At 43.4% G+C, this 18822-nt stretch overlaps 1 long non-coding RNA gene across 1 annotated transcript in view; it reads right to left on the bottom strand.

Moving 5' to 3' along the window:
• The window catches only part of LOC116857004, a 30689-nt gene extending 12267 nt beyond the window's left edge, over positions 1-18422 (bottom strand). Inside the window, exons 1-2 of the long non-coding RNA XR_004380667.1 lie at positions 17865-18422; positions 15935-16144 (exon numbers count right to left, since the gene is read on the bottom strand). This is a non-coding gene — a long non-coding RNA (uncharacterized LOC116857004). The remainder of the gene's footprint in view (positions 1-15934; positions 16145-17864) is intronic.
• Between the last annotated feature and the right edge of the window lie 400 nt (positions 18423-18822).

Genomic DNA, 18822 nt, shown 5'->3' with positions numbered 1-18822 from the left:
CACACGAGCCAGCAATTCTACCCCAAGGTATAGACGCGAAACGATTACAAACAGGTGTTCAGACAAAAACTTGTCCACAGAGTTCAGAGCAGGACTATTCACAGTAGCCAAAGGGAGGAAACAATTTTCCACATTTCCATCAGCTGATGAATGGATAAACAAAACGTGGTCTATCTATATAATGGAATATTATTTAGCTACAAAAAGGAGTGATGTACTAACACAGGCTACAACATGAATGAACTCTGAAAACATGATGCTACGTGGGAAAAAAACAACAGACAAAAAAGGCTACATATCGTACAATCCCATTTATATGAAATACCCAGAAGAAAAGCCGATTAGTGGCTGCCGGGGACTGAGGGAGGAGAGAATGGGGAGCGATTGCTTAAGGGGTATGGGGTTTCCTTTTGAGGCGGTGAAAACGTTCTGCAACTGGATAGTGGTGATGGTTGCACAACATTGAGGATTTACTCAATACCACTGAACTGCATATTTTAAAGTGATTAAAACGGCAAATTTTATGTTACACGCATGCAATAATAATAAAAAAAATAGAACAAAGCCACCTAATAAGATGTCTGTCCATCTTGACCACAAGGATACCGAGACCTTGCCAAATAACTTGCAGAACTGTCTGTACACTATTTGCACCACATCACTTTGACCGACCAACCTAACACCATTAGTAAAGGTACAAGTAACAGGAAATCTAATGACCGATGTGATGTACTTAGTGACCCCACCACCCTAGCTCCTAGAGCCCACCAATTTCCTGTGGGTGCTTGTAAATCATTCTTTGAATATTGTGATCAATTACCTGGGAGTAATATCAAGGATCCTAGACTGTTATTTTTGGTACTATCTCATTTTTCAGAATTAGGCACCACCCTCTTCTCCACACCCTTCCATTCATCTAGTTTTCCTCCTAATTTCCAACTATAGGAATTCAGGGTCTCATTTGTAAGTTTTTGTTGATGGCTTATCGTATTTACCTGGGCTCAAACCCCAGTACTTATGGCCGATCAATGCTGCCTTTTTGTTTGTATTTCTTCTTCTTCTTCTCCTTCTTCTTCTTTTTGATCTCACCTCTCGCCACTCTCCTCTTCACTCACTACTCCAGCTTGGCCAGCTTCCTTCCAATCCCTCACATCAAATATGCCATGTTTCCTCCCACCAAGCTTGAAGATTTGGCACTCTCTGCCCTGTCTGCCTGGAAAGCTTATCCCCCAGGTTCCACTGGTTCATTCCCTTTCTTCAGATCGGTGCTCAAATATCACTTTTCTAGGCAGGCCTTCCCCGACCACTCTATCAGAAATAACAGCTCTCTCTTCCCCTCTCTGGCATTTCTCTCCTGCTGTTTATCACCTCCTGACTTCTTTGTTTATCAGCTTATTGTGCGTCTCCTGCTGTCACTCCCTTCCCCTTACCTCTTGGCACTTCTCACTACCTGACAGAGTTTTTGTGTTTATTTTTGGATTGTCTAGCTCCCCTGGGATATCACGGGGGCTCTGTATTATTTAGGTAATAAATGCAGGGTGGCCTTCAACTCTCCCCTGGCCCATTCGCTCAATCAACTGAGGGTTTTTGGACAATCTTTATACTTGACCGTATCACGTCTCAGAGACCCGGAAAATGGAAAAACGTGGCCCCTGCTGGCAAGGAGCCTCTGGACTAGTGGAAGTGCCCGGACAACAACAGGTCAGAGAAGGAACCATGATCTAGGGAATGTCGAGGTCTCATGGAAGAACGGAAAAGGGCTGAGAAAGGCTTCCACAGGTGTTCAGTTACTGAGGAGGAAGAGAACATAGGTCATTCAAGGAACCTTAATATTCTGAGGCCGCAGCCCCAGATGCAAAGCACTTATCATCATCCGATCCTTTGTTTATCATTTATCTGTCCCCCACTCTCTTTCTCTTTCCTTCTTGGGCTTATCACCTCCCTGCAAACCCCAGGAGCTTGGCCGTGAAAGGCCAGCACGCAAAGTTTGACACCTGCAGGAGACAGAACATGCAGTCAAGAAGACACAAAGGAGGAAACAAGGCAGGGAGTCTGGCGGCATGCTGTGTGTACAAAGCCCTCATTATTCCGGCTTGCAGATGGCTGCAGTACTCAGGAAAGCCGCCAGGTCAGATTACAATCAATCAAGAGTGTAGAATATGGGTCCTAGGTTCAACAGACAGAACCACTGGTACGGGAGTCATGGCTACACAAAAGCCTCCCTGTTTCAAAGTAGGCTGGAGCAGGGCACTGTTCAGGGAAAGGCTGGTTAACCAACCCAGCATATAATCGAGTCTGTTCTTTTCTCTGTTCTACTAGTCATTCATTAAGCAGAGTGTACCACTCACTGTGATCCAGACTCATGACTTCAAATCAAACAGAGGAGGCCAATTTCTGCAAAGCACAGGAAGGAAACAATCAGTGCCCTGGGCTTGGTTAGGCCGAGAAGCGTGCAATTGCTATTCTCTGGGCAAAACATCCTGGGAAAACTATAGCTTCAGACCTAGGCACACAGCTGGCAGCAGAAAAGGTCTAGGCTAATGAAAAACACATGCCTTGGACTTGGTTACCATCACACCAATTATTGTTTCAACAAATCTGTACAAAATTATGACGTTAGGACATTTTAGCAGTAGCTAAATGATTAGATAAGGGAAAGAAATGGACAACCGGCACAGAATATTTTAAATAGAAATATTATAGGGTAAGGGGCACCTGGGTGGCTCAGTGGGTTAAAGCCTCTGCCTTCGGCTCGGGTCATGATCCCAAGGTCCTGGGATTGAGCCCCGAATCAGGCTCTCTGCTCAACAAGGAGCCTGCTTCCTCCTCTCTCTCTGCCTACTTGTGATCTCTGCCTGTCAAATAAATAAGTAAAATCTTAAAAAAGAAAAAAGAAATATTATAGGGTAAGGGGCACCTGGGTGGCTTCGTTGGTTAAGCCTCTGCCTTCAGCTCAGGTCATGATCCCAGGGTGCTGGGGTTGAACCTGGAATCGGGCTCCCTGCTCGGCGGGGAGCCTGCTCCTCCCATTTCCTCTGCCTGCTGCTCCCACTGCTTGTGCACGCGCTCGCGCTCTCTCTCTCTCTCTCTCTCTCTCTCTCATTCTTTGTCAATAAATAAATAAAACCTTAAGAAAAAAAAAGAAAGAAATATTATAGTGTTAAACTAATTTGACCTGTTACTTTAAGGAGAGCTGAGAATTGTTGGAAAGTTGCTATTTGAAGAATTAATAATACTCAAATGCCACTTTATACCTACTATATCCAGTGCTTTATGACAGGTCCTTGGCATCCTCTATTTCATTCCAGCTTCAAAATAACTTTCTGAAACATATTTTTTGAAGACTTTTTTTTAAAGTAATCTCTATACTCAGTGTGGGGCTCGAACTTATAACCCTGAGATCAGGACTCACGTGCTCTACTGACCGAGCCAGCCAGGCGCCCCTCTGAAACATATATTATTAACCTCATTTAACAGATGAGAAAACTGAGGTTGTGAAAGACAAAACAAGCTGACCAAGGTACAGGGAATAGCCAAGATTTAAAGCCCGACTCTGCCCGACATGCTGTTTTGGATGGAGCCCTGGAAAGCTTTCAGGCTTTCAGTACCTTAAAAAACAGAGCCCTGTTGGAGAAAGCATAAGATGAGAATTAGAAAAGTATTTTTGCTGAATGCGAATTTGCAGTGATGGAAATTGCAGTAAGGAAATGGTTTCTTCAGTAGTTGTGAAAACGCAGGATTCTCCACCCAAATTAGCAGATACCCACAAGCAAAAAGAAAGCAGTTGAAAGGAAAGACTTTTATTTAAGAGAAAAGAAATTACCCCAATTCAAGGTTAAATCCTGAATATAAATGAGGCATAAACTAAGAGAGCATCTTTATGAGGAACACAGAGAAGCTTCAAGAAAAGAGCCTCTTGGTTCAGTGCTTGTGCATTCAGCATTATGAGAGAGAACCAAAGAAAATTCTAGACACTGGCCTTCTACTTAATTTGTGCCTGCTAATTCTAGAGTTTTGGTATGCAACTCATGAAACATCTCGTTTCTGTTTAGGATAGAGAGAACACCAAAACATACACATAAATCCCAAAACAATGGCAGACTTCAAGTGGTCTCTTCTGGATCCTCAAATTGAAAGGAGCTAAGGTTCTGAGTGTCCAGCCCTTCGTGCAGCAGAGGAGTCGCCTCCACCATGTTGTTTGTCTGAACACCTCCAACAACCCAGAGCTCACCTACTTCAATTCCAATCTCCTAATTATTAGTAGTACCTGCTTTATGTTATCTGAAATCTACCACCTTGTAACTTTCATCCATTGATCCCTGTTTTCCTCTTAGAACTAAACATAATTCTGCCTTCTATTCCATCTCTTTCAATGCTGCAAGAGAGACATCCTTTTGGCCCCTAAATACTTTATTCCATCTTTACTCATTTCAGTTTTTGCTCCTGTTTCATGATTTATGGCACTAGATGGTATGACTCCTAGGAAGGAGTTGAAGTTGGTCTACGTCCCTCGTGAAACATGTTTCCCTGAATTGAACATAATAAATCAAAGGATGGTAAGATTGATTACCAAAAGCACAGAACAGTCAGAATACTATATTTCTATTTAAACAGCCCAAGATTCCTTTGGGTATTTTTTTCCCTTCTATTTTGTAGCCTCATCATGCTCTTGGCTCTTACTGCCTTCAGGCCCCTGTAATCCCTGAGCCTTTTTTCCCCACATGCTGCTATTTCACAAGTTCTCCCTATACCCTTAACTTTGGTTCCAAGGATAAAACACTCAAACTTGTCATATTTAAATTTCATTTTGATAGAGATGACCACTTATACATTTATTTATGAATTTATCCTGCCTTATTTTAAAAGATACTGGCTGATACATCATCCCTGGGACAGTGCCAGTTTGCAACCTGCTTTGTCGTCTGATTGATTCACACTCCCTCCCAGCTTCTTATTCTCCATGTACTGATAACCAGGTCCACTCAGTCCATATTCAGGTTACTTAAAAAGGACCAAGCTAGGAAAACATCCCTGTTCAATACAGACCTGCAACAAAATCTGCAAGACTTGACAAAGATCCCTCAATCAGGATTCTTAGGGTAGAGTGGTCACGCTGCTAAAATTTTCTTATGGTCTATCCAGTTTCCCCATCTCTTCCACAAGGATGCCATGGAAGTCTTTGAAAAATGCCTTGCAGAAATACAGAAACTCTAGGTCCATAGAATTCCTTTGATCTACTAGTCTTTTTTTTTTTTTTTTTTAAAGATTTTATCCATTTATTTGACAGAGAGAGACACAGCGAAAGCGGGAACACAAGCAGGAGGAGTGGGAGAGGGAGAAGCAGGCTTCCCGGTGGAGCAAGGAGCCTGATGCTGGGCTCCCTCCCAGGACCCTGGGATCATGACCTGAGCTGAAGGCAGAGCTTAATGACTGAGCCACCCACGCACCCCAATCTACTAGTCTAATAAACATATCACAAAAGAAACCAAAGCCTGCCCATCAGGCTGTCTTTTCTTAGTTAATTCATGCTGGTTTCTTGAAGGATCTCCTCCTCCCTCTCAGAGAATTCACACACCGCCCGTATGTATTCTTAATGCAGAATTAACACTGAAATCCCTGTTCACACTGGCATCACCCACCTTCTCCCCTTTTTGAAAACCAAGACATTTGCCCATCTCCTGTCTTCAGGAAGCACTTCTCTTTCCCATAGACTGCAGATGATATTTTAAGGACCTCTTTTGAAAACTGTTTTCATCTTCTCAGTTATGGCTTGTCCAAACCTGAAGACTCGTATTCTTTTAGTTTGCATCCTTTGAGTGGGAGTGATAGTGATAGCCCAGAATGGTTTCCCTGGAGAATGGGGGTACTGTTTTTAGGAGTGAGGCATCCTGAGCAAACAAGAGATTCTACTGCTGCTGTGAACCTTAAATTCAAATACCCTCCAGCAAGTCTCAGTACTCTTGAGTTCGTCTTTCTTGCATTAGTGTTAGACGTCTGTGCTGTTCTTGTGGTTTGAGCCTTTGATTGCTATCTCCTTCCTCCCGGATTTTTAATGTGTCTCTTAAAATCTGAGCTCCTCCAAAAAGCCTTAGCCCCTCTTACTAGTACACTTAGTCTCTTGGATTACTTTCTCCACTCTTATTAATAAGGGTCTCTCCATGCCTTCATACAGACAACAGTCCCTTATGCTCACTTGTAACTGATATTTCCTGGACGTAGATGTATTCATTCGGTTTTACTGCTGTTAGTAGGCCCTGATCCTACAGAAAGTGATTCGCACACGGTCTGTTACTAACGTGGTTGAAAATTAGCCAAAGACCAGAAAACATCAGGCCATCGAGGGCTTCCAAGGTCAACAGGCTAGGAAAGATAAAGTATTCCATTATCAGGATGAAAACTGAATCCTCACATTAATGTTCCTAATGGCTTGCTTACCTTGTTTTTATACTTTCTAAGTGAACAGGAACAAAGCTACTTGCTGCTGCTCTCATTAACACTAATGATCAATAAGTAAAAAAAAATTTTGCTGATTCTTATATTTCGTTCAAGATTATGTATGCTTAATTTAGAGCTTATTAGGGCATTGCCAATTTTGCTCATTATCTCCTCTCCAAGATGAATGTGTTTCTTAAGCAAGTAGTTACCATGAAGCAACAATGACTGACTCAGTCTTTGTAATTAAGCAAGGTCTTCAGTTATCTTTACTGCTAGGGGTGGGGAGGGAAGAAGCAAGCATTAGCATTTAATATTGACTTATTTTAGATACTCCCAAGAGAAAGAGGTACTTATAACAAACTCAACGCTGTTAATGACCAGAGCTGACTTGGTGTCCAAAGGAAGTGTTTGCCTCACATCCTTCCCTAAGCTCTTTCGAGGTTCTTTCCACCCATTAAAATCATGCTTTGAAATGAAAAGCCAGCACACGCTACACCATGAAGGAGCCCTGGAAACACTATGCTAAGTGAAGAAAGCCAGACACAAAAGACCATACATTGTATGCTTCCACTGAAATGAAATGGCCAGAAGAGGCAAATCCACAGACAGAAAGCACATTAGAGGCTGGCGGGGGGGTTGGGGTGGGGTGGATGGAAGTGGGTGTAGGAGGCAGTGCTGGAAAAATTAGGGGGTAATGCTAAGAAGTATAGGGCTTCCTTTTGGAGTGATGAAAATGTTCTGAAATTGATGGTGGCGATGACCACACAGCCATGTCAATGAACTAAAAGCTGCTGAACTGTACACCATAGATGGGTAAACCGCGCAGCATGTGGATCACAACTCCATAAAGCCGGTTTTTCCAAAATGACACCTTAAGTCTTTAGCAACTGGATCACCGTCGCCTTTTCCATCAGGTCCTGCTGCCACCCCGAGTGACTTTAACATCCACACAGGTGACCCGCTACTCCACACCCAAGTGAGTCCGCTCCTTGGTCTTCTTCTTCTTTTTTTTTTTAAGATTTTATTTATTTATTTGACAGAAAGAGAGATTACAAGTAGGCAGAGAGGCAGGCGGTGGGGGGGGGGGGGAAGCAGGCTCCCCACCGAGCAGAGAGCCCGATGAGGGTCTCAATCCCAGGACCATAGGATCATGACCTAAGCTGAGGGCAGAGGCTTAACCCACTGAGCCACCCAGGTGTCCCCGCTCCTTGGTCTTCTCTGCTCCAGAGAGCCTCACCTCCTTTCTGCTCGGCCCCCCACTCTGCCCTGACGTGTTGCATACCCCACCCGACCTCCCACCCTCCTCCACCTCTGAAATAACGCATTCGTGTATTTCTCTCCGAACACAACTTTCCATACTTCTGGCTGTCTCACTCAGTTGTTCCAATTACAACCTGGCCTTGATAGCTGTAGGGTCTTCCTCTTCCTCAGCCCCATTAGTTTCTCTCTTTCTGCTCTATCAGTATCCCCGAGGCCCCTCCTTCTCACCCTCCCTCCCTCCCTCCCATCCTGAAACTCCCCACTTTCATTGTCACTGCTTCTCTCGTCTGGCTTGAATGCCTCCCCTCACCACTTCAGTCTCTTGTCCGTCCATCTCAGTCACCTGGCAAATCTCAACCCTCCATCAACACGACTAATTATAGAATGACCCGGTCCTAGATCTTGTCTCCACTGCACATTCAGCACCCTCAGTTATCCTTTCCTATTGCTCCAGAAGCTTCTCTCCAGTTCTCGAAAGTCTATAGTAGAAACCTGCTTCACAGTCCTCAACCCATCTCCACCTCCCTCTTTTATCCAGCAGATAATCCAACCTCCTCCTCTATGTCAGAGAAGAAGGACCTCCTTCCCTACTACCAAACTATGTGCTTTATCTACATACTTTCTTCCTCCTCTACCATTCACTGCTCATACCCTCATCCTCTCCCTCTCTGATTCCTACCCACCAGCAAGCAACAACAGCACCTCAAACTTGATGCCCCACCCTGTCCCAGCGACCTCTTTTCTTCCTCCTCTTTAAACATAAACCTCCTAAAAAAAAAGCTGTCTTCACTTCTCCCTTTCCACTTTTTCCTCCATAGGCTGCAATGACTATTTCTACACATCACCTCACTCAAATGGCTCTTCTGTCTATACATCACTTTCTCAAATGGCACATTTTTTTTTTAAGAGACGGAGGTGGGGAAGGGCAGAGGGTGAGGGAGAGAGAGAGAATCTTAAGTGGGCTCCAATCCCAGTACAGAGCCCAACATGGGGCTCAATCTCACAACCCTGAGATCATAACCAGAGCAGAAATCAAGAGTTGGATGCTTAATTGGCTGAGCCACCCAGGCGCCCCATCAAATGGCCTTTTGGAATCCAGTGAGCTCCTTCTGTTCCTACTTGAATTCTCAGCAATATTTGGTACATTGGACAACTTTCTCCTTCTTATCAGGATCTCTTTTTTTAGCTTCGTGACTCTACACACTCCTGATCTCCTCCCATACTTTTGATCATTCCTTTTCAGTCTTCTTTTGAGGCTTTCCCTTGCCTGCCCCCTAAAAGTTAGTACTCTTAAAGCGTGCCCTGGTATGTGTATAAGTGATCTCTTAATGTGTAACAAATTAACACAAACTTAGCAGTTTAAAACAATATCCACCTATTATCTCTCAGCCTCAATGGGTCAGGAGTCTAGGCACAAGTTTGCTGGGTCCCCTACTCAGCTCTCACAAGGCTAAAGTCAAGGTGTTGGCTGAGGATGCATTCTCATTTAGAGCTTGGGGGTCCTCTTCCAAGCTCATTCAGGCTGTTGGCAGAATTCAGACCCAGATATTTCATCTTGGAGCTTAAAAGATGAGCTCATTCCACCAGCAGTCTGCTTTTTCTCCTGGGTTCCCTCTCTCAGAAAATCATCCCCCATTGTCATCCTTGACTTTACGCCTGCTCCCTTTGCCCCCACATCAAAGCAACCTACACCAATCAATCCCACGTCCCAAACTTTCCAATCTCTCTCCTTCTCTTTACTCCCTGGTCAGGCCACCTTCAGCACTCATGTGTGTTATCCACCAGCTTCCCAACTGGTGTCTGAGCCACCCATCTGAACCAGTGTCATGGACATTGTAGACCTGCTCGCTCAATATCCATTCCAACCTCCTGGCAGTGCTTGTTCCAGAAAATGAAAAACGACATTCTTTAGCTAGGCTTTTGGTTGGGACGTAGATTGTAACAATCACGTGTACTCATGTACCATTTGGAAGAAGGCAGTGATAGATCGTGAAAAGCGGCCTTGCCTCTGCTCTGTTAGCTGGCAAGCTTAGTTACAGAAGCATTTGGCTTTCAGTGGCAGTTGGAGAGAGAGTCCAGACCCGAGCCATTTAACGGGAAAAAAAGGCAGTACCCAAGCATCCATTTCACTGGCAACAACTTCCTGATTTCTTGAACACAGCGGAGGAGGCATAATCCTGAAACCAGCAGTTACGGAGACAGCTTAACATTCCAGCTCACTGATACGGCAGACAGAACCGCTGGCTGGCCATCGAGTTCTACAGTGTTATTCTGGAAGGTTTTCTGGAAACTGAGCCTAGGTTTTACTTTCCTAATCATTTTTAGACTTCTTCGGTCAGTATTGGTTAGAATGGTTCATTCTATCTGCAGCTAAACTCTGACTACAATATATCCTGCAGTTAACCACATTTCATCCAGCGAGATCCTTCCGAAACTCTAAAACTCAAATCCTATACTGTACTGCCCTTGCTTAAAATCTTTCAATATTCCCCAATATCCTTGCAGGAAGCCCAAATCTTGTGAATCTTGTTTGAAAAGTCCTGCATGATATGGTTCTCCTGTCCTCTGCAGACTCACCCTTCCCCAGGTACTCTCTGGCTACGCTTATACTCATGTGTTCATCTCTTTATCCTTGCCCATGCTATTCTCCCTTCGTGGAACACTCTTCCCCTGTCTTCTCTCAGTTAATTCCTCCCCCCCACTTTTTTAAAAAAATATTTACTCATCAGAGAGAGAGAGAGAGAGAGAGAGAACACAAGCAGAGGGAGTAGCAGGTAGAGAGAGAAGCAGGCTCCCCACTGAGCAAGCAGCCTGATGCAGGACTTGACCCTAGGACCCTGGGATCATGACCTGAGCCGAAGGCAGACACTTAACCGACTGAGCCACGTAGGGGTCCCTCAAATGTTGGCCAAAGACTGTGTCCTCCAAACAATGTTCCCTGACTCCACCACACATCACTAGGACCAAAACTCTGGGTTAGGCCCTCGCTTATATGCTCCCACAGCACCCAGGCCTTTCCCCTTTGAAACAGCTACTCCACTGTATTGGGATGACCAACTGTAAACTGTACTCCCCCGACCTTTCCACCCCATGGACCTGGTGGGACGTTCCATCTAAGCGGTCCTCTATTTTATCCCCAGTACTGAGTGTCTGGCCCAGACTTGGGTGTATAAATTCAACAAAGTAACAAAGAAATTGAAGCATTTTAAGCAGAGAGTCTAATCTCTATTAGATTTATGTTTTAGAAAAAACACTCAGGTGGCCACGTGCATGCGGAAGAAACTGTAATGACATCATAGAACAATGGCATGTAATGTGGAAGGAAGGGGCTGGGATAGAAGGTCCAGTTTCTTGGTCTGACCTAGTGCAATATTAGTGGGGATGGAAAGGATATCTTGCACGAAGGGGAAGAGGGGGCACAGAAAACTGGCAACATTCAAGAAGTAATAAGACAGGGGCTTATTAAACCTTCTTCTGGCATTCCAATTCAATTTCTTCTCTTTCTTTTTTTTTTAAATTGAAGTATAGTCATCCATTTCAATTTAATTAACATTTTTTGAGTGTCTACCTTATGCAAGGCATTGCATTAGGTTATGTGAGACAGAAATTCGTAAGATACTGTCCCAATCTTGGAGATTCCAATGGTTTCAGTCGGCTACCAGAGACACAAAAACTTTAAAAGAAAGCAGAGCAAACACAGAGGAAGCACTGAAGACTTTACATTTTGAGAGGCTCTCTGTGTGTGTAGTTCCCAGTTTATTTGTTTGTCTCTTTTTGCCTAAAGATGAGGGCTAGTAGTTTATGGGCAATAGCATACTGTAGTGGAAAAAACCATTGCCTGGAACCAGAACATAGGGGTCTTTGTTCTTCATCGGCCACAAACCAGGTAGTATGATCTTGAAAAATTTGTTTAACTTCACTGGGCCTTAATTTCCCTATTTGTAAAATGAAGTTTTTCAGTGAAATGACCTTAAAATGTTATTATTTCATGTATTTGTTATATTTTGAATACATGCAGTATTTCTAAAAGCTTTTCAAGTCATTCAGTTAAAATGTTCAGGAATTCTTTTGGATAAATGTTTTAACTGTGTTCTATAGTATTTAGAAGACAAAAAAAAAGAAGAAGAAGAAGACAAAGACAATCTGGTCACAAACTATAAACTTTGGTTTCTTGATTCAAAGAGATGATGATAACATTATCCACTTTGGACAATTAGGTACAGTTTACTGGAATGTGCCCTCCACCTCCATTTCCTTGGCTGTTTCAGCCTGTGATTTGTTTGTCTGTTTCATTTTGACTTATCAGGGCACCTGGGTGGCTCAGTCTTTTAGCATCTGCCTTCAGCTCGGGTCATGATCCCAGGGTGTTGAGACCGAGCCCCATGTCTCCCCGCTCACTGGGAAGACTGCTTCTCCCTCTCCCAATCCCCCTGCTTATGTTTCTGCTCTTACTGTCTCTCTGTCAAGAAAACAAATAAAACATTTTTTAAGTAAATAAATAGGGGCACCTGGGTAGCTCAGTGGGTTAAGCCTTTGCCTTCAGCTCAGCTTCATGATCCCAGGGTCCTGGGATGGAGCCCCGCACCAGGCTCCCTCCTCTGCGGGAAGCCTGTTTCTCCCTCTCCCACTCCCCCGCTTGTGTTCCCTCTCTCACTCTCTCTCTCTCTCTCTGTCAAATAAACAAATAAAATCTTTAAAAAAAAAATTCTGGGGGCTCCTGGGTGGCTCAGTGGGTTAAAGCCTCTGCCTTCAGCTCAGGTCATGATCCCAGGGTCCTGGGATCAAGCCCCGCATCGGGCTCTCTGCTCCGCGGAGAGCCTGCTTCCACCTCTCTCTCTGCCTGCCTCTCTGCCCACTTGTGATCTCTCTGTCAAATAAATAAATAAAATCTTTAAAAAAAAAATTCTGGGCTCAGACTACAGGAGAATTTTCTTTAAATTTCAATGGAAAGGAGACGCATGAAGGAGCACAAAAAGCAGGTTTAGAATCAAGAAAAAGAGCGATCTACTTGCTCTCCCCATCACTATGTTTCTTTCTCTTTGTAACGAAGTGTATAACAGCTTACGAGAATGGCCAGTAGTGCTAGCAACTGTACCAGATAAACCCAGAAAAATCACTGGCTTGATACAAAGTTCATCCTTTCTTTCTTTCTTTTTTAAAGATTTTATTTTAAAGATTATTATTTTAAAGACTCAACCATCTTAAAAGAGTAACTTCCGATGTCGCCCTGGATGTCAACATCCAGGGGACAAAAGTAGGGTTGAGGAAGAAGGGAGGGAGAAGAGGCCTTCCTGTGCAAGGTTTTTCTGGGCCCTGCCTTGATATCACACTTCATCAGCCCAATCAGCCCCACAGGATACCTAACTGGAGGGATGACTGAACAACGGGGTCTACCTAGCTGTGTGCCAAGGAAGAGAAGGGGCAGATTTGGATCACTTCATGGTGGGTTTCTGCTATTTTCAGAGACACTGATTCTGTCTAGCTGTTACCTCTCAACTCTCTCCTTCCTACCTCACGTCTGTAATTGTTAACGAAATATTTCAGAGGTGATACCTACTTGGCATGAGTAGTTGGAAAATATTTTTAGAGCAGTGATATTCACCAAGTAAGCGCCTGATTTTTATGGTGCAGCCTTCAAGTTTCTCTAAGTGCTCCAATTTCTAACTAACACCAACACAGTACATTAGTTTGTAGATGGCGAACAGTGTTCCTATGCCACTCAGGTTTGTACGTATCTATGTAGCTTCAGATTCATATAACTGGGAATATTAATCTCCTAATGTTATCAGACTTAGCAAGGTCAGCCACAAAAAATATTCACACCTCAAGTTACCTTAAGATCATCAGTCTTGGAAATTACATCAAAATTGCTGGCTTGAGAATTTACCAGTTAGGTATCTTGGGGGGTTTTTTGTTTTGGGGGTGGGGGGGTTGGCATAGAGCAGTGGTTCTTAAAGTGTGGTCTCTGAAACAGTGGCAACAGCAGCACCTGAGAACCTGTGAGAAATGCAATTCTCAGGCCTCATCTCAGACCCAGTGAATCACAAACTCTGGGAAGGGGCCCCAAATCTGCGTTTTGTTCATAAGCCATACAGAGAATAACTTAGAACCAGTCATCTAGTTGAATTAGATTACTGTGGAAACATTTCATTCCAAGGACCAGGTCAAAAGAATATTATCTGGAATTGTTTTGTTGAAAACACCTCGACTTTTTATGTTGCTGTGAATTCAGAGTGCTATGGAAAACTCACAGAATGAAAAGATCCCTGGGAGCCCCGGGAGGTCATTAGGGCAAATAGTTTCCAAAGGTGTCCGTCATGGAAATCCAAGGTTCTAAGAAGCATCTTTAGGGGCTATCCAAAAGAAAATGTGTTCTTATGTTTGATTGATGACTGCTGCTCTAACCACCCAGAACTGGTCTCTAAAAGACATGAAATTCTGTGTCAGGAGAAATGGTTTTAGAGCTTTAGGAAAGAGCCAACATGTTACTCATCTTTGTATCCCCATTACCTTCCAGAGTGGCCAGCAGAGTAAACCATAAGAAACATAATAAACCAGCATAATAAACATCTTTGTTAAATGAATGAAGGGATGGAACAGTCACCTCATGGATTCAGGTTCTAAATAATTTCCACGAATATTCTGGGGTCACTTAGGAAAAAAAAATCCCATTTCAAGAGTTTATTCTAGCTACCATTAAAGAATACTGACTGCCTAATGTAGGCGGCCAGTCTTTTCAGCAGTTAAGAATTTTAGCTCTCAGATATTTAAGAAGGCCTCCAACCCCTCTAAGAAAGAAAAAAAAAAAAAACACAAGCAAAACTTATGTACAGATAGTACGTGTTCCATTTCTTGAAATACCTATAAAAGCGCTCGGTTACTGCACACTAACCTTTTCAATGACTAACTTGGAGCCTCTCAGCCTCAGCGCTGTTGACATTTGAGGCTGGATCATTGTCCTAGGGGAGTGTCCTGTGCACTGTAGCAGCAGCACCCCCACCTGCCCCATACCTGGGTGCCAAGATGACAACCACAATGTCTCCAGACACTGCCAGGTGTCCTCTGGGGTCAGGAGGAAGGGGTGGTGGATAAAATTACCACTGCCTTGGCCTAATATTAAAAAAAGAGTCATTTTCCCGCATTTTATTCAAAGCTCTGGAAACAGGCTTCAGGGAAAAGTGGATGTCCCACATTTATCTTTGGCTTGTTGTTGGGGACTTTGGCAGTGACAACTCTATCTATTTGAAATGACTCATTCACAAATCCTCATTATTTGGGGCCAGTTTTCTCCTTGGAACAAGTTTATCATTGGAGATGCAAATCCAAAACTCTAAGCATCTTTTTTACACTTACTGTGCTCTTCTACATTGATTCAGTGCTGAATTCCATTACAAAGTCATCTTTATTTAATAATTTCTAAGTAACACATAGACAGGCTAAAGGAATGCTGTACAAGTCCATAATATAGTGTTGACACTAACAGAAGAATTTTTATCTACTTCATTACAATATATTTAAAAATGGTCTAAGGAAAACTTGCACTAAAATAAAATGTAATAATAACCTTTAATGCATCCTACCTCAAGATTCTGTCCCTGGAAAGAAAGTCATCATGGCTTCTGGAATTTACTTCCTGGTATCTAAAGAATACACTAATAATACTATTTTTTTGGTTTATGTTAGATGTTATCTATTTTCTTATTGCCAGGGCCTGAGGATTTAGCATGATTTCAACATCCCCTCACTTCTGCTCCTCTGTATTCCCAATATAAATATATTACAATTTTTACCTAAATCACAATGAGCCAACAGTGCACCGAGACATCCTTAATGACATCCTCATGCTAATGTCCCCTGTCTTATTGCCCATGTGAGTATATATTTCAAACATTCCTCCTTTTTTTTTTTTCCGTTTAATGGCATTTTGCGAGGGAGAGTAGATAAAAGCATATGGCCAACACACATTTAACAGGAAACTAAAACTAAAGCTATTTTTGAAAACTTTTAAAAGATTACATTAAAAGTCTCAAAATTTTATTGTTAGAAGGCCCTCAACTCTTGCATTTAGCATAAATGAAAGCTAAGCACTTTTTTTTTTTTTAAAGAAACCAGTGATATTAACTAGAATTATTGTGGTGATCATTTCACAAATGCATATAAATATCAAATTATGTTGTACACCTTAAGCTAATATAATGTCAATTATATCTCAATAAAAAAGAAATAAATGGTAGTTTACCAGAAATACTTCATTTGTTCCCCTTCTGTATACTTGGGACACGGTTATTTTTCCCACTTAAGGACAGATCTGTTCTTCTTTCTTCTGACCTTGCTGAGTTTCCTTTATCTGCCTGGGCCATTGAAACCCGGGAAACATCAGGAAGGCTTGCACCATGAAAGTCCACGTTCCTTCTTGTTCCATGAGAAATGATGTTGTAATAAATGCCTCCTGTACCAAAAAAAAAAAAAAAAAAAGTATAAAATCTGATTTTTAATTTCTCATAAGAAATTATTTTCGTATCAATATGAACAACCAAGAAATCAGGACCACCCACATAACAAAAGCAGAGGATAAAGAAAGACACCCTATTAACATGACAGATGAAGAAGATACTAGGTGAGAAGAAATATGTACATAAGAAAGCCCACAATTTGGAAAATGTGGGAATCAAAGTCAAGCAGTTAATTACTAACAGTGCTTCTTTTGTCTTTCACGGTGAATGCACAATTAGCACTTAATACTAAGACTGGGGAAAAACCATCTATAATCTACTGAAAAAGACCATCTGCTTCTATAAAATTTGTTCTTATACACTTGCCAAAAAAAGAGAACATATTAACAAAATAATGGGCCCTGCATTGTTAATTGCTAGGTTGTTTGCAGTTGTGCTGCTGCTATTAGAATTTAATAAGCCATTCCTTCTTCTAAATTAATAAGCAGCCAAGATTATGTAATAGCTGCTTTCAGCTGCTAATTATTTTTCCCATAATTCCTTTCCCTCTCTACCCCCCACCCGCTCCTTTTCTTGGCTAGGATCACCAGAGACTGCCAATATGTCATCAGCAAGTCTGCCGTCTTCATTTTCAGAACCACAGACCAACATTAGGAGCATAACCAATGGCTTTAAACTTGGAGGTGGTTAGCCTAAGAACGTTGAGGATATATGTGCTTTGTACAGAAAAAGAGAAAACAGCCCTTGGATTCAGAGTGCACCTTTTCACTGCATAGTATTCAATCTATCTTTGAACTGGTTAATGGCATCTGTTTTGTGTAGTTCGGGAGAAATGGGGCATTAATATGTGACTTTGGAGCACGACTGGTTAGGAAGCAGAGAGAAATCTGGGCAGGGGGCCTAAAGACCACAGAATGCCAGTTCTGTGCTTTGTGTCGGCCACTTGTTTTCCAGTATACATTATCCTACATATTTGTAGGAAATTTTCCTAGCAGTATAGTAGTGCTTAAAAAGAGGGAGGTATTATACATTTTTACTTTGCCAAATCAGGGCAATAAAAATGCCTTCAAATCCCTGTTATATACTATCATAGTTTTATAGACCTTTTACCACCAAAAAAAAAAAAAAATGAACAATCCCTAATAAAGGATTCCTTTAAATTGATTAAATTTAGCTTCGTGAAAAACGTAGCATTTCCTTTTCACTTGGGGTCATTAAAAAATTCTGGCGAGTATGTTTGGGAACCTCTGCAAAAAGGGCATAGCGTAATAAAAGCAATTTTCCAGCTTCCTTTGTAAGAACCTAAGTGACTGGGGTAATGAATACCATTCAACATGAGAAACCAGTGGCTGTTCAAGCAAGGTCACTTAATCCCATGGGACTCCCCTTTCCTCATCTGTAAAAGATGAGTCGGACTAGATGATTCATCCGTCCTTTTCATTCAAAAAAATATGGACATCCATTATGTGCCAAGTATAATGCTCAGCACTACGGTTCTTAACAAATCTATCATTTTATAGTCCTCATCAGTCAACTCCCACTTATTAGATGTGTTATATACCAGGCAGTGAACTAGGTTGGGACGAAAAATGAAAAAAATTCAAGACGTGCTAAATAAAGGCAAATGGACACGTGGGGATGCAAAAATGAATAAAATTCAAGATGTGCTAAGCAGAGGCTAATGAACATGTGGGTGAAAGAGGGATTCGTTCTTACAGGGTTTGAGGGTGAGGCTTCATAGATTAACATTTGAGAGGAAGTACACGCCAGGCAGAGCAAGTCTTCGGCAAGGCTAACTGGAACCCAGGCGGCTTTGGGGCGGAGCGGCGGGGAACGCGACTCCGTGTGAAGAAAGTGGGATCTCAAACACGAGATGCTGTCTGGGCTTCTCAGCAGAGGACGGACCTTAATTCATTAGGTCCGCAGCACTGAGAATAGGCGAGGTAAGCCCAGGGAAGAGACACTTGCACAGCTTGGGGCAAAAAGTGTCTAGGGCTGTAGCAGTGCGATAGGTGGGACCGTCTGGATTCCAGGCGGGTTGGAAGCAGAATAATTGCAAAAGGCCCTCTGAACGCGTGCACTAGCTCCACGACAGAGCTGACTTGTTTTCCCCAGAGGTGCAGCACTCCCTCTCTCCCCTCACCAGCATCACGGGCAGTCACGCCTCCCCGCCCCACCCTCTTTGGGCTCGGAGAGTTATCGGAGCTTGAACTTGGCTCTTCGCAATCCTGACCTTCCCTGCCCCGCACGGCGGGGTCGACAAAGGGCACCGCAGAACCCCGTCCTCTAACCACCGGGTAGCCGGGGAAGCCGCCTGCCCGAGTTCGAAATGCACAAGCAGGAGCACGCAGGCGCGCCGGCCTTGGCAGCAGCCGCTTCCGGGTCACGTGGCCTGACTTCCGGCCCAGACCACCCCTCTCGGTAGAGACGCGGCCAATCGGCTTTCTTAGATTGTGCGGTCTCCGGCGCTGCCTCCCGTGCCGTTGGCGAAGGCCGAGCTGCTTCCCGCGCGTCGCCCAGCCCGCCCCTCCTGTCGCCGCAGCCCCGGCTCCTCCTTCGTCCGGCCCACGGGGCGGGGTCTGCCGGCTCGCCCTCCCCTCGCCGCCTAAGCCTTCCCTCCGCTAACTGGGTCCCCTCCCCACAGCAACACGGCTTCTCTTCCTCAGCCTGGCGA

Source organism: Lontra canadensis, unplaced genomic scaffold (assembly GCF_010015895.1).
Source record: "Lontra canadensis isolate GAN:19392208 unplaced genomic scaffold, GSC_riverotter_1.0 scaffold116, whole genome shotgun sequence".
Taxonomy (NCBI): Eukaryota; Metazoa; Chordata; class Mammalia; order Carnivora; family Mustelidae; genus Lontra; species Lontra canadensis.
Note: the sequence above shows the minus strand (reverse complement) of the source record. Positions and strands in the feature narration are given on the sequence as shown.